The sequence below is a fragment of the Narcine bancroftii genome, chromosome 3 (assembly GCF_036971445.1).
Source record: "Narcine bancroftii isolate sNarBan1 chromosome 3, sNarBan1.hap1, whole genome shotgun sequence".
Taxonomy (NCBI): domain Eukaryota; kingdom Metazoa; phylum Chordata; class Chondrichthyes; order Torpediniformes; family Narcinidae; genus Narcine; species Narcine bancroftii.
The window spans coordinates 70,905,435-70,918,963 of record NC_091471.1 but is presented as its reverse complement, the minus strand read 5'-3'; the positions used below and the strand labels follow the sequence as shown (position 1 = coordinate 70,918,963).

The window sequence follows — 13,529 nt, the reverse complement described above, 5'->3', positions numbered from 1 at the left end:
ACTTTTTCCTTTTGCTTTTGGTTCACCGTGGCAACACTGTGACTTACAAGGCTACTCCAAATCCATCTCCAGCACATGGAAATATGGGCCCATCTCTCTAATGCATTGTGGATCCTTCCAGCATTCAACAGTTGGAATTATACAGAGGCACTGTGACTGAGAACATCTCATGACCTTTATTCATAGAAGTCAGTTTTCAATTGAACTGCAAAAATTCCATAAACATCATTTCAAGATACAAACCCATGATACACCCTTTGAGGGAATGGACATTCATAAACTTAAGACAGCACTTTTGCTGAGAGTCATGGAATCAGGTGCCCACCATCTCTGTGCATTATCTATAGACAGGGTGGACACAATCACCTTTTTCCTGGGGTGAGATTAAGCAAACACCAGAAGAAATCTGTAAAAGGTGAGGGGAGGAAAGTTTAGGAGTGATGTCGGGGTATGATTTTTTTTACAGAGAGTAGTGAGAGCCGGGAATGCATGGCCTGGTATGGTAGTGGAGGTTAGTACAATAGGGACTCTAAAACAAAAACTCTTAGGCAGTGATGCACCATACGGATGTTATGTAAAACTGATAGGATTTTAATCACAATACAGTGGAGGCACATCCGTGCTGGCCGACTGTCCTGAACTGGGGAGGGGGCAGTGGAACAGTCACCTTTATTCAACAGTTGATGGGAGGAGGCACAGGTACAATCAGCCAATGGGCTTGCCCAAACAGATAAATATATGAACAGAGGTTTACTACATGTGGTGCTACCACTATGTATATAAATATATGTAGGTGCTGTTTGGGCTGGCTCACCCCCTGAACCTGTGACTCCTCCCTCCCAGATATCCCCATAAAGGCTGTTACACCCAAACCCCTCCCTCAGTACCTTCCTTGGAACAGGGCCAGCAACATGCAAGCTGTGCTGACACTTTAAGGCGATTAAATCACAATTCTCTGTCTGATTGTGGTTGATTGATAGTACACCACATTCACCCCTTGTTATCACCCGATGTTATCATAAATTAAGTCTTTCAGATGGTCTGACCTGCTGCTGTGACCGTCATAGTACCGGCTGCGGCTGAGTCACTGCAATGGGGTCCTGACAGTCTGGGACAACTGTATGCAGTCATCAGCATTGGTTTGATGAATGCATGGTGACAGGGCTGGGGTAACATGCTATGGCCTTGGTGCATCATGGGTGACTATCAGTGAGGGGGGCGCAGGGTGATTGGTAATGGTCTCCAGAACTCTTGCGGGCACCAAGTCCCTAACAGAGACTGTGTCCTCATGCCAATCGAGTTATGCCACATAGGCATATTGGGGGTTGACGTAGAGGAGGTGGACCCTTTTGACCAGTGGGTTAGACTTATGGCTCTTCACGTGCTTCCAGAGTAGGACTAGCCCTGGGGACATCAGCCAGGCCGGCAGCATGGTCCCTGTTGCAGACTTTCTGGGGAAGGAAAACATTCTTTCATGTGGGGTGGCATTAGTAGTGGTACATAGAAGTGATCTGATGTAGTGGAGTGCCTCAGAGAGGATATCTTGCCAGCGGGAGACTGGAAGGCCTCTAGACCGTAGGACTAGGAGGATGGCCTTCCAGAAGGTGGCGTTTTCACTTTCCACCTGCCAGTTCCTTCGGGGGTTGTGTAGCTGGTGGTTTTTCTCACGGCAATGCCTCTAGTCAGCAGGGACTGGCGCAGATCACTCCTCATAAAGGAGGGCCCCCGGTCGCTATAGATATAGCAGAGGAAATCAAACAGAGTGAAGAGCCTGTGTAGAGCTTTGATGACTGTGCAGCTGTCATGTCTGTGCAGGGGATGGTGAAGGGAAAACGGGAGTTCTCATCAATGATGTTGAGGAAGTACACATTGCGGTTAGAGGAGGGGAGGGTCCTTTGAAATCAATGCTTAGGCATTCAAAGGGCGGGTAGCCTTTATCAGCTGCGCTTTGTCTGGTCGATAAAAGTGCAGTTTTGGTTTGCACTCAGCACAGACTTGGCAGTTTCTGCTCATAGTCTGATCTCCTCAATGGAGTAAGGTGGATTGTGGACTTTGATAAATTGGAAAAACCTGGTGACTCCAGGGTGGCAGAGATCATTGTGGAGAGTATGCAATCACTCTATTTGTGAGCTGGCACACGTTCCGTGGGATAGAGCATCTGAGTTTCTCAGAGCAGTACAGAAATCATTATTGTAGGTGGAAAGTTCAATTGTCGTTTTTGATTTTACCTCACTGATGGTTGTTGAACATGGAAGCCACTGCCCGTTGGACAGTCAGCAAGGTAAATCATTTGCCGGCTAAATAGTGTCTCCAGTGCTGAACCGCCTCCACAATAGCTTGCGCCTCCATCTTGACTGAAGAATGTTGAATTTCTGGGCCCTAGAGGGTACAGGAAAAAAAAAGTGATGGGTCTGCCTGCCTGGTTAAATGTGACAGCCAGAACAAATTCAGATGCATCACTCTCAACCTGGAATGGGGTGGATTCATCCACGGTGTGCATCATAGACTTAGTAATATCTGCCTTGATGCAACTGAAAGCTGCACGGTCCTCTGGTGCAAGGGGAAAGGAGATAGATTTAACAAGTGGGTGAACCTTGTCCACATAATTGGAGACCCACTGGGCATAGTAGGAAAAGAAGCCCAGGCACCATTTCAGGGCTTTGACGTTGCGGGGAAGATGGAGTTCCAAAAACGGATGCATGAGATCAGGGGAGGGGCTAATGACTCTGTTCTCCATGACGCAGCAACCAATAGCAAAGCGGGTTGTGTGGAATACGCATTTAGCCTTATGTATGAGAGGTTAAGAAATTTGGTGGCCTGGTGGAAATCTTGGAGGTTGGCATCATGGCCCTGCAGGTCATGCCACAAATGGTGATGTTCTCCAGATATGGGAATGAGGGCTGCAGCTCATACAGGTCTACTATTCTGTCCTTCTCCCACTAGAAGACTGAGACCCCATTGATGTCACCAAAGGGAACCCTCAGGAAATGGTAGAAGTGGCCATCCATCTCAAAACCAATATATTGCCGGTTCTCTGGGCGGATGGGGAGCTGATGTTATGTTGACTTTAGGTCGCTGTTGAGAAAACCTGATATTGAGCGATTGGGTTTACCATATGTGGGGAAGAGGGTACGTGTCCCGCTGCGCGTATCCGTTAACGGTCTGAATGTAGTCAATGATCATCCTACTTTTCACCCATTCTTCACCACCACCACTTGGGCTCTCCAAGGGCTGGTTCTGGCTTCAATGGTCCCCTCATTGAGTAACTGCTGCACCTCCGACCTAATGAAGGCTCTGTCTCTGGCAATGGGTTTACAGTTAGGGTTGAGGTTAGTGAACAGCAGTGGATGGGTGATCTTGAGAGTTGAGAGCAGGTCATACACCGTGGGTAATCTTTGGGCTGCTGGCTGGAAACGGTGGGGGGGAAGAGGATGGGAGGTTTTTGCTGGTGTAGAGCAGTGGCCAATTTAATAACTGCTGGTTATAGACAGTGAGGTGGGTTTGGGGCCCATCGTACTCCATTATCATGCTTTTAAGGTGGCATTGGAAGTCCAGTCCCAGTAGCACAGCAGCACATAGTTGTGACATCATCAGGAGTTTAAAATCTTTAAACTCTTTAGTGACCCGTATGATCAGGGTCACTACGCAGTAGCCGGAGACATCAGCTGTATGGGACTTCGAGGCCAAGGAGACTTTGTGAATCACTGACATAACCACAAGAGAGAAGTGCTACACCATGTCCAGATGGACAAAGCTCTCTTTCAACAGACAGCTCATCCCGTGGGCGATGACCTGGTTGTCCATCATCGATCTGGTGAGTTGGTGAGGACTACCTTGATCCAGCATGATGGAGGCCATTGTCAGTTCTTTGCCTGTAGCTGCAGTGGAGAGTTCGTGTGTTCAATTGCAAGATGGTGGCATCCAAAATGGTGGCCCCCATGGCTTGCACATGGTGCTGCTGGGTCTTGAAGATAGCAGCATCAAAGATGGAGGCCCCCACGGTCTGCATGCGACACTGCTGGGTCTCATAGATGGTGGTGTCCAAGGTAGCAGCCCCTAAGGTCCACACATGGTGCTGCAGGATTGGGGTGACTTGTACTTGCAACACTTTCGTGTAATGCCTTTTCTTCCCATAGTTGGAGCAGACCACGTCTTTCACCAGGCAGCATTTCCTTGGGTGCTTGCTCAAACCACAGAAGTGGCACTTCTCATGCTCACGGAGTACAGCGGCCATGGTCAGATTGCTGGTGGTGCATGGCGGTGCTGGCACTTCCCAAAATGGTGGTGCCCTGGGCAACCAGTAGATGGCTGTGTTGTCAGCCAAGTAGGCTTTCATATTCTGGAGGCCCACCTCCAGTGTCCCTGCCAGTTCTATCGTTCTCTGCAAATTGAGCTCACCTTGCTCCAACAGTCTCTGATGGATGTAGTTTGACCTGATGCCTGTGATATATGCATTTTTAATCAGGTCCTCTATGTTCTCCATGGCTATCATGGCCTTGCAGTCACAGGCCCATCCAAGAATTCATAGGGCTTTGAGGCACACAGCGCTCGATTTCCCGCATCGCTGTTTTCAGGTGGCCAGGAGGTGTCTTTTGTAGACCTCATTTACCTTCTTCAAGTACTCGCCTTTTAGAATGTCCATCATCTCTGGGTATGCCAGGGGCCTGACCCAGGACTGTAGTACCTGTAGCTTGTCGTTCTCTGATCGGACAATGGCAGGTGATGCCTACAGGAACACTTTGAAGCAAAGGAGCCAGAGTTCAAAGTTGGTGGAAGCTTCAGGTGATTGAGGGTTGATTTCAAACTTCCTCAGCTTCAAGATCTACTCCAGTGTAAAAATTTATTGTGAATAAAATTGATGTACCATCAATAATTCCAAAAGACAAGTTATGTAAAACTGACAAGCTTATATTCACAGTAGAATGAAGGCACATCCATGTTGGACGATTGTCCTGAACTGGGGAGGGAGGGGGCTGTGGGACAGTCCCCTTTATTCAGGAGTCTGTGGGAGGAGCCACAGATACAGTCAGCCAATGGGTGTGTCCAGACAGATAAACATACAAACAATGGGTTACCACAGACAACTATGTGGATATAAAATAATAGAGGGTTAGGTCAGGTTCAGTTTGATGAGTAGGTTTCTTTCTTTTCTTTTTTAAATATTTTCATTGAGTTTAACATACAAATTTATATACAAAAATTTAAGGAAAACACATAACAGGTCATCTCATATACAGACAAGTTCAAAAAACAATGCATTGAACTACATTAGACAGTTCCTTGATCCACATGATAAACGTTATTAAATTAATGTATGATAACCATGTTAAACTCATATTTTCTGTTAACCATATAACAATTACTGTACAGAAACAGGCTATCTCAGCCCCTCTAGTCTGCACCGATTTAAGTGATCTCCTCTAGTCCCATCTACCTGCTCCCTGCCCATAACCTTCCAATCCCCTCACATCCATGCATTTATCCAACCTTCTCTTAAATGACAAAATTGACCCTGCTGCAACCACCTCTTCCGGAAGTTCATTTCACTCAGCCACCACTCTCTGAGTGAATAAGCTTCCTCTCATGTTACTTCTAAAATTTTGCTCTCTAACCCTTAACTTATGCCCCCTCATTCCAATCTCACCTACCCTCAAGGGGAAGAGTCTATTCACATCTACTCTGTCTATCCCCCTGTAGAGCTCGTTGAAAGAATCAAAGACTTGTTGATCCAAACCAAGGCTTTTATTAGCAAAAGACAGGAGCTCTTCACAGGTGGCCGACCAGTCCGGAATGATCCAACCTGGCTAGGGACACAACCCTTTAAGGCCCAGACAATAGGCGTGGCTTAGCTCTCAGCCAATCACTGTAAGCACAGTCTAGATACAGTAACTATATACACTATGTACATTGGTGATAGATCTGTACTATCACATTCACCCCTTCTTGGAGAACTGACCCTGGAAAAAAAAACAAAAAAAATGAGGGAGAGAATGAAAGGAAGGGGTAGGTTAAGGACTATACCGGTCATGGGGCTCTGACCATCTGGCGTGACCGCAATGGTGCCGGGTTTGGGGTCGCTGGAGTTGCAGTTCTGCGCTCATGAATGAGGACCTCCTATCACTGTGAACAGAATTGGAGTACCCGAAGATGGCGAAAATACTGTATTTTCTGAGGTGACAGTGGTGTCTGGGCAGGGCACAGCGAACGGGAAGCGGGAGTACTCGTCGATGGCAGTAAGGATGTAGTTATTACGGTTGGTCGACAGTAGGGGCCCCTTAAAGTCTACGCTAAGACGCTCGAAGGGGCGGATGGCTTTGATAACGTGGGAGTTATCCGGACAGAAGAAGTGGGGCTTGCATTCAGCGCACACCGAACAGGCTTGAGTCATGGAGCGGATCTCCTCGACTGTGTAGGGTAAGTTGCGCACCTTCACAAAGTGGGCAAACCTAGTGACCCCTGGATGACAGAGCGCCTTATGGAGTTTCTGTAGTCTGTCCATCTGCATGCTGGCGCACGTCCAGGCGGGTCGTTGAGCTTACCAGGCTGGTACAAGATGTCATAGTTAAAGGTGGAGAGTTCGATTCTCCATCTGGCGATTTTGTCGTTTTTTATCTTACCACGCTGGGTGTTGCTTAACATGAAGGAGACCGCGCGTTGATCAGTCAACAGTGTAAAGCGCCTCCCAGTGAGGTAATGTCTCCAACGACGCACCGCTTCAACTATGGCCTGGGCCTCCTTCTCGATCGAGGAGTGTCTACTCTCTGGACCCTGGAGGGTTCTGGAGAAGAAGGCTACAGGTCAACTGGCCTGGTTCAAGGTGGCTGCCAGGGTGAAGTCGGATGCATCGCTCTCGACTTGAAACGGGACAGACTCATCTATCGCGTGCATCGTCGCAGCGGCGATGTCGGATTTGATTCGATCGAAAGCCGCTCTGGCTTCGGTCGAGAGGGGAAAGGAGGTGGTCTTAATAAGAGGACACGCCTTGTCAGCGTAGTATGGAACCCATTGAGTGTAATACGAGAAAAGGCCCAGGCAGCGTTTGAGCGCTTTCTAGGTATGGGGGCGGGGGGGTAAGTCCATTAGGGGACGCATGCGGTCAGGATCTGGCATGACTATCCCGTTCTCCACCACGCAACCTAGAATAGCGAGTCGTGTGGTCCGGAAGACACACTTGTCCAAATTGTAAGTCAGGTTCAGCCGACGGGCAGTTTGAAGAAATTTGTCTAGGTTGACGTCGTGGTCCTGCGTGTCCTGGCCGCAGACGCTGGTATTGTCCAGATACAGGAAGGTAGCGGTTAGCCTGTTCTGGTCCACCATCCGGTCCATTTCCCGCTGGAAGACCACGACACCATTCGTGACCCCGAATGGTACCCTGAGAAATTGATATAGCCGCCCATTCGCTTCAAAGGCCGTGAATGGCCGGTCCTCACAGCGGATCGGGAGCTGGTGGTAGGCCGAACGTAGGTCAATGGTGGAGAATATGCGGTATTGGGCAATCTGGTTCACCACATCTGTGATGCGTGGCAGGGGGTACGCATCCAGGAGCGTGAAGTGGTTAATGGTCTGGCTATAGTCGACCACCATCCGTAGTTTTTCCCCGTTCTTGACAACCACCACCTGGGCTCTCCAGGGGCTTGAACTGGGTTCGATGATGCCCTCATTCAGCAATCTATGCACCTCACTGCTAATGAATTGCCTGTTTTCGTAACTATATTGCCGACTTTTGGTGGCCACAGGCTTCCAGCCAGGGGTAAGTGCTGGCGGGGCAATCCGGAGTGTGGAAAGGCCGCAGGATTGGCCCCGGGGCACAGGGGCGGGTTGCTCGGGTGCTTCGGGGATGGGGCGATGGCAGACCGAGAGGGGGGCATGGGGTCCCCAAAAGTGTAGGGACCCCGTTCGGAACTGACACTGAAAGTCTAATCCCAGCAACACTGGGGCGCACAATTAGGGAAGGACGAATAATTTGAAGTGGGTGACCGTTACGACCTGTACTTCCAGCGTGGCGATGCAATACCCCTTTATCCCGGTCGAGTGCGACCTCTGGGTAGTGGGGATAATGTCAAGTCAAGTCCCCAATGGAGGGCCAGATCTGGCTGGATAAAACTTCCAAACCAAGACTTTTATTAGCAAAAGACAGGAGCTCTTCACAGGTGGCCGACCAGTCCGGAATGATCCGACCTGGCTAGGGACACAACCCTTTAAGGCCCAGACAATAGGTGTGGCTTAGCTCTCAGCCAATCGCTGTAAGCACAGTCTAGATACAGTAACTATATACACTATGTACATTGGTGATAGATCTGTACTATCACACCCCGTCATAATTTTAAATACCTCTATTAAATCCCCCCTCAACCTTCTACACTCTAATGAATAATGATCCAGTCTATTTAATCTTTCTTTGTATTCTAGATACTGCAATCCTGGCAACCATTTAGTAAATCTTCTCTCCACTCTCTCTATCTTGTTGATATCCTTCCTATAATTTGGGGACCAAAACTGCACACAATATTCCATATTAGGCCTCACCAAGGCCTTGAACAGTCTCAACATCACCTCCCAGCTGCTATATTCTATGCTTTGATTTATAAAGGCCAGCATACCAAAAGCCTTCTTTACCACCCTATCTACATGAGAATCCACGTTCAAAGAATGATGAACCATTATTCCAAGATCTCTCTGTTCCTCTGCATTCCTCAATGCCCTCCCCTTCATTGCATATGTCCTGTTTTTATTATTCTTCCAAAATTAAAGCATTTCACACTTGTCGATATTAAGCTCCATCTGCCATCTTTCAGCCTACTCTTTTAAGCAGTCCAAATCCTTTTTCAATCCCCGAAAACCATCATCACCATTCACAACTCCCTCTATTTTTATATTGTCTGCATATTTACTAACCCAATTCACCACTTTATTATACAAATTAATGTAAATGACGAACAACAAGGGACCCAACACCGAGCCCTGAGGCACACTGCTTGTCACCGGTCTCCATCCTGACAGACAGTTATCCACCATGACTCTCTGGTTGAACCCATCTGAATATCTCAACATTAATACATTAATACCTAGCACCTGAACCTTCCTTACCAACCTTCCATGTGGAACCTTATCGAAGGCCTTATTGAAATCCATATAGACTACATGTACTGCTCTACCTTCATCAACCTTCCTCGTCACCTCCTCATAAAATTCAACAAGATTTGTCAAACATGACCGTCCCCTCACAAACCCATGTTGGGTGTCCCTGATCAATCTCTGCCCCTCTATATATTTATACATATTACCTCTAAGAATGCTTTCCATTAGTTTACCAACTAGCGACATCAAACTTACTGGGTGATAATTGCTTGACCTACACCTGGAGCCCTTTTTAAACAAAGGAACTATGTCTGACAAAAATTGATAAAAAGAAAAAAAAAATCCTTCAAGCTAAATCTAACTTGCCCCCTCCCTCTAATCAAGGTTACCTTTGTGAAAAAAATGGAAATTGTGGATGGGATAGCGATCTCAAGACATCAGCCAAAAAATCTCCAGAACATTCAAAATTCTTAATCTTCCAATCATGACAGTATTCTATGAGTGGGCCTCACATCTTTACAAATTGAAACTTTCTTTCTTTAATGTTGTATCTAATATTCTCCAAACTTAAATAAGAATTACATCATATAACCACTGGAAGAATCATCTTCCACTTTAATAAAATTGCTTGTCTGGCTATCAGCGTGATAAAGTAGATTTCTATTGGTTGGCACAACCTCATGGGTTGAAGGAGCTATACTGTTCTGCAATGATCTATGTTCTATTAAGCCACATTTGGTCCACAGCTTTCAATGCTTTGGTATTTCAAGTGATTGTTCAGATACTTCTTGCATTTTTCAAATTCAGGAAATTCAGAGATCTTCAGAGATAAGAAGTCTAATGTCTTTCATGTCTTCAAAGATTTAATTAGAAGTTAATTAAGGTCATTTTATGATAGTTTCTGGACAAAATTGTTCTGCAAGCCCTCCCTTCATCAAATCCCTTCTGGCCATGCAGTTTGAAATCTTGAGCCGGAACCTCTCTTTTATTTATTTCCCCACAGGAAGTCCCTGCTCTTAGGCATCAACTTGTTTCTGTTCCTGACCATCTTGTTAGTATATTCTTCTTTGTTGAAGCTGGTGATTGCTCTGGCATTGTCCAAAGTTGCCTTTGTAAAAATTCCAGCTCCACCTGGTGACAATTTAGTTTCTTCGAGGGTGTGACAGATTGAAAACTTTTCTTCAGCCAAAGCAAATATTGTCAGCTGTATTTTCTGTAATTTCTGGATGTTCCTATTGATATTCAGAAGCTCATTTAAAAATTTACAATTACCTTCTTGTTCTTGACTCACTCAGAAATTTCACAGCTTAAGATCAACTTTGACAATTCATCTTTACAATCCTTAATTCAGTCTTAAGTTTATAACAAGGCGTGAAGTCAGTTCATGTTTTCAGAAGGGGCACATTGTTTTGCAATTTTGTAACAGGTGAATTTTCAGGCAGTTTCCCTTGCATCTCGTTTAGTTCCTTTTGTAAGCTCTATACAGAAATATCCTTTCACTCTGTTTGATACTCTAGATTCTCCAGACCTTTTAGTTAACCAATTGGACCCTTGTTCCATTATGTTTCTTCATCCAAATCTGCTAGCTACATCCTCCATGACTCCATTGGAAATCCCTCTAATCTAGTTTCAATATTTCTTCTGATTTTGAACAAACCTACTTTTAACCATTGTACATTGTGTAACATCAAGAAGATTCCTAACTTCCAGATTTGTCTTTTCTTTTTTCATATTTCTAAACTCTGCTCCTCCTCCAAGCCACAGTTTTCCTGACTGCTGGTGGACTCTGCTCACTGTATATTGTGAGCGATGGAAATGGAGGTCTGCTGTCTTTTCCTACATCACTGTCGATGGTGTGCAATTATTCAGCAGTTATTTTTCCAGGTAGTCTTCTATATCTGCAGATTTCTATTACCATTCTTTTCTGCCTGTCAATTTACCAACAAAACTTCACTTTTCACTCATATGACCAGATCCTAATGAACCAACCACACCCACACCCTAAATGGCTCTGTCTATATCTGCTGTTGTTCTCACACTCTTGAATGGATCTTTCACTGGCAAAAGGTAATGCCTTTGTAATGTTTCTAACTGTACTTTTCCTGATGCCCTGCTATTTGGCTTATTGAAAAACCTCTCCCAACACTGTTATTTATTTATTTGATTTATTATCACACTACTTGCTATACAAGTTGACTTGCCTGGAGAGCATCAAAACAATTACACTTGCATTTACACCTCCTTCCACATGACTATTCAGGACCTTAAATAGTCCTTCTAAGCTACATGTTTCTTCTGAATCTATAGGGGTTATTTACTACATCCGACGTGGCCTCCTCTACATTGAGGAATCTGGATGCAAACTGGCAGACTGTTTTGTTGAGCACTTTTGCTTTGTCTTCTGCAATGGAAATGACTTCCCAATGACCAACATACTATTGTCATACTGACATGTCAGTCCAAGGCCTTGTGAACTGCCAAATCCAGAGCATTTGCAAATTGGAGGAATAACTCCAGGAGGCATTATTAAAAAACTTCCAATTTCTGTTAACTCCTCTCCGGTCTTTCCCTTTATCTCATTCCTCCCTCCTTTCCTCCAGCTCCCCATCCCAAATCTGTCTACTCCTATCCTACCCTTCTTAGCCCTTTGCCCTTTTTCAGCTCCTTTCTCTTCTGCCCTCCCACATTATCCACCTCTTGTCTGTTAGCCTGTGCTTCACCCTTTCCCCTTCCTCTCTCTTCTCTTCCTTTCCCACCTTTTTATTCAGGTGTCTATCTATTCTTACTGATTTGTAACAAAGGTCTCAGCCCAAAACGCTTCTTACTCTATACATCCTGTGGATGATGTGTGACCTCCTGAGTTTCTCCAGCACTCATTGACAAACTGTAACATGACAACCTCCACTTTGTTGTGTTATTGCACCACCTATGAGTTGACTTGCCAGAATAGCATGCAAAACAAAGTTTTTCACTGTATCTAGGTACATGCAACAATAAGCAGTTCAATAACATGGCTATATGTGTGTGGAAGGAGGGGAGGAGGTGGTGGGGGGCTGGGTTGGAGGGTGGTAAGTGATTGATGGAAACAAATAGGGAGGGGTGATGGCAGATGGAACCAGATAAGGATGGGAGGAATGGGAGAAGAAAACTTGATGGAAAGATGAGTGTGTGTCGGAGACATCATCAAGGATGTGGGTTACTTGAAATTAGAATCTTTATTGAGTTGAGAGCTACCCAAATGGAATACCAGATGTTGTTCTTTCAATTCATGTATAGCTTTCGGTAGCTATGGAGAAGGTTGAGAACAGACAGGTTAATGGAGGAGTGGGAAGGTAAATTAAGAAAAACATGCAGCCAAAACTTGAGATGAAAGTTGTAGTCAGAGTGCAAGTGTTCCACTAAATGGTGGCATAGTCAATAATTTATTTCACCAATAAGCAAACAAGGGAGTCTCAAAGGCAGTGGTCACTACTTCAGGAAACAGAAAGGGCAGGGAGAGAGGAGAAGACGTGATTGGTGGTGAGATCATGTTAGATCCAGAAGTGATGGAGGATGTGTTGGATGGGAAGACCAGAGGAGTGTAAGGGGGATGGGACTAGAAATGGGGAGACAGGGGGGGAAGATAAGGTACAAAGAAATCTTCCACAAACCTACTGACTCCAAACAGCAAACTTGATGCTACTCCTTGCATGCTGTCCCCTAATGTCATCTTTTTCTCAGTTTTTCTACCTCCACTGCATCTATTCTCTAGATGTGGTCTTCAACATCAGACCCCCCTTCTCAGAAGCATTGCTTCACCTCTGCCATAGTTGATGTCGCCCCCCCCCAAGCATATCTCCCCCATTTCCTCAATTTATTTTCTCTAAATCTGCTCCTCCCCAATGTTTTTTTTAAACACCTCACTTTCACCCCAGCAGCCTTCCCATCTGACATCCACCACAGATGCTGCTTGACTTGCGAGCTCTTCAAGCGTTCTTAATTGCTGATGAATCTTTTCTTGAATTTCTATTTCAATAATTTTGTTTGAAGGATATTTCAAAGTTTGCCATCCTTTTGCATACTTGTGATACAGCACAGAAATAACTAACTTACTCTGCGTCCTTCCCTTTTCTGACCTCACCTCATGCTTATCAGCGTTACATTTTATTTGCCACTTCTTGGCTTATCTTCATAACTAATCTAGATCCTGCTGTAAACCTAGGTATCCTTCCTCACTATTTGCTACACTACCAATCTTGGTGTCATCACCATATGTACCTAAGCATCAGCAAACCTCACTCTAACCCCAATCATGTTAATTGCATTGGCATCCAAGTTGTTTCTGTAAGTAACAAACCAAAGTGGCCCTTGCAACACACCACTGGTCACAGTCCTCCAATCTGACAAATAACCCTCCATGACGACCTTCTGATTTTTTTCCCTTCACCAGTTTAGAATTTCATTTGGCCAGC

The 13,529-nt window shown here is 45.5% G+C and overlaps 2 long non-coding RNA genes across 2 annotated transcripts in view; one reads left to right on the top strand and one right to left on the bottom strand.

The window, feature by feature from the left end:
- Positions 1–4,944, bottom strand: part of LOC138756135 (uncharacterized) — a 62,152-nt gene extending 57,208 nt beyond the window's left edge. Inside the window, exons 1-2 of the long non-coding RNA XR_011352786.1 lie at positions 3,113–4,944; positions 2,229–2,379 (exon numbers count right to left, since the gene is read on the bottom strand). This is a non-coding gene — a long non-coding RNA (uncharacterized lncRNA). The remainder of the gene's footprint in view (positions 1–2,228; positions 2,380–3,112) is intronic.
- LOC138757242 (uncharacterized) overlaps positions 1–13,529 on the top strand; it is a 1,106,005-nt gene that overhangs the window by 540,950 nt on the left and 551,526 nt on the right. The gene's annotated exons all lie outside the window — the stretch shown is intronic.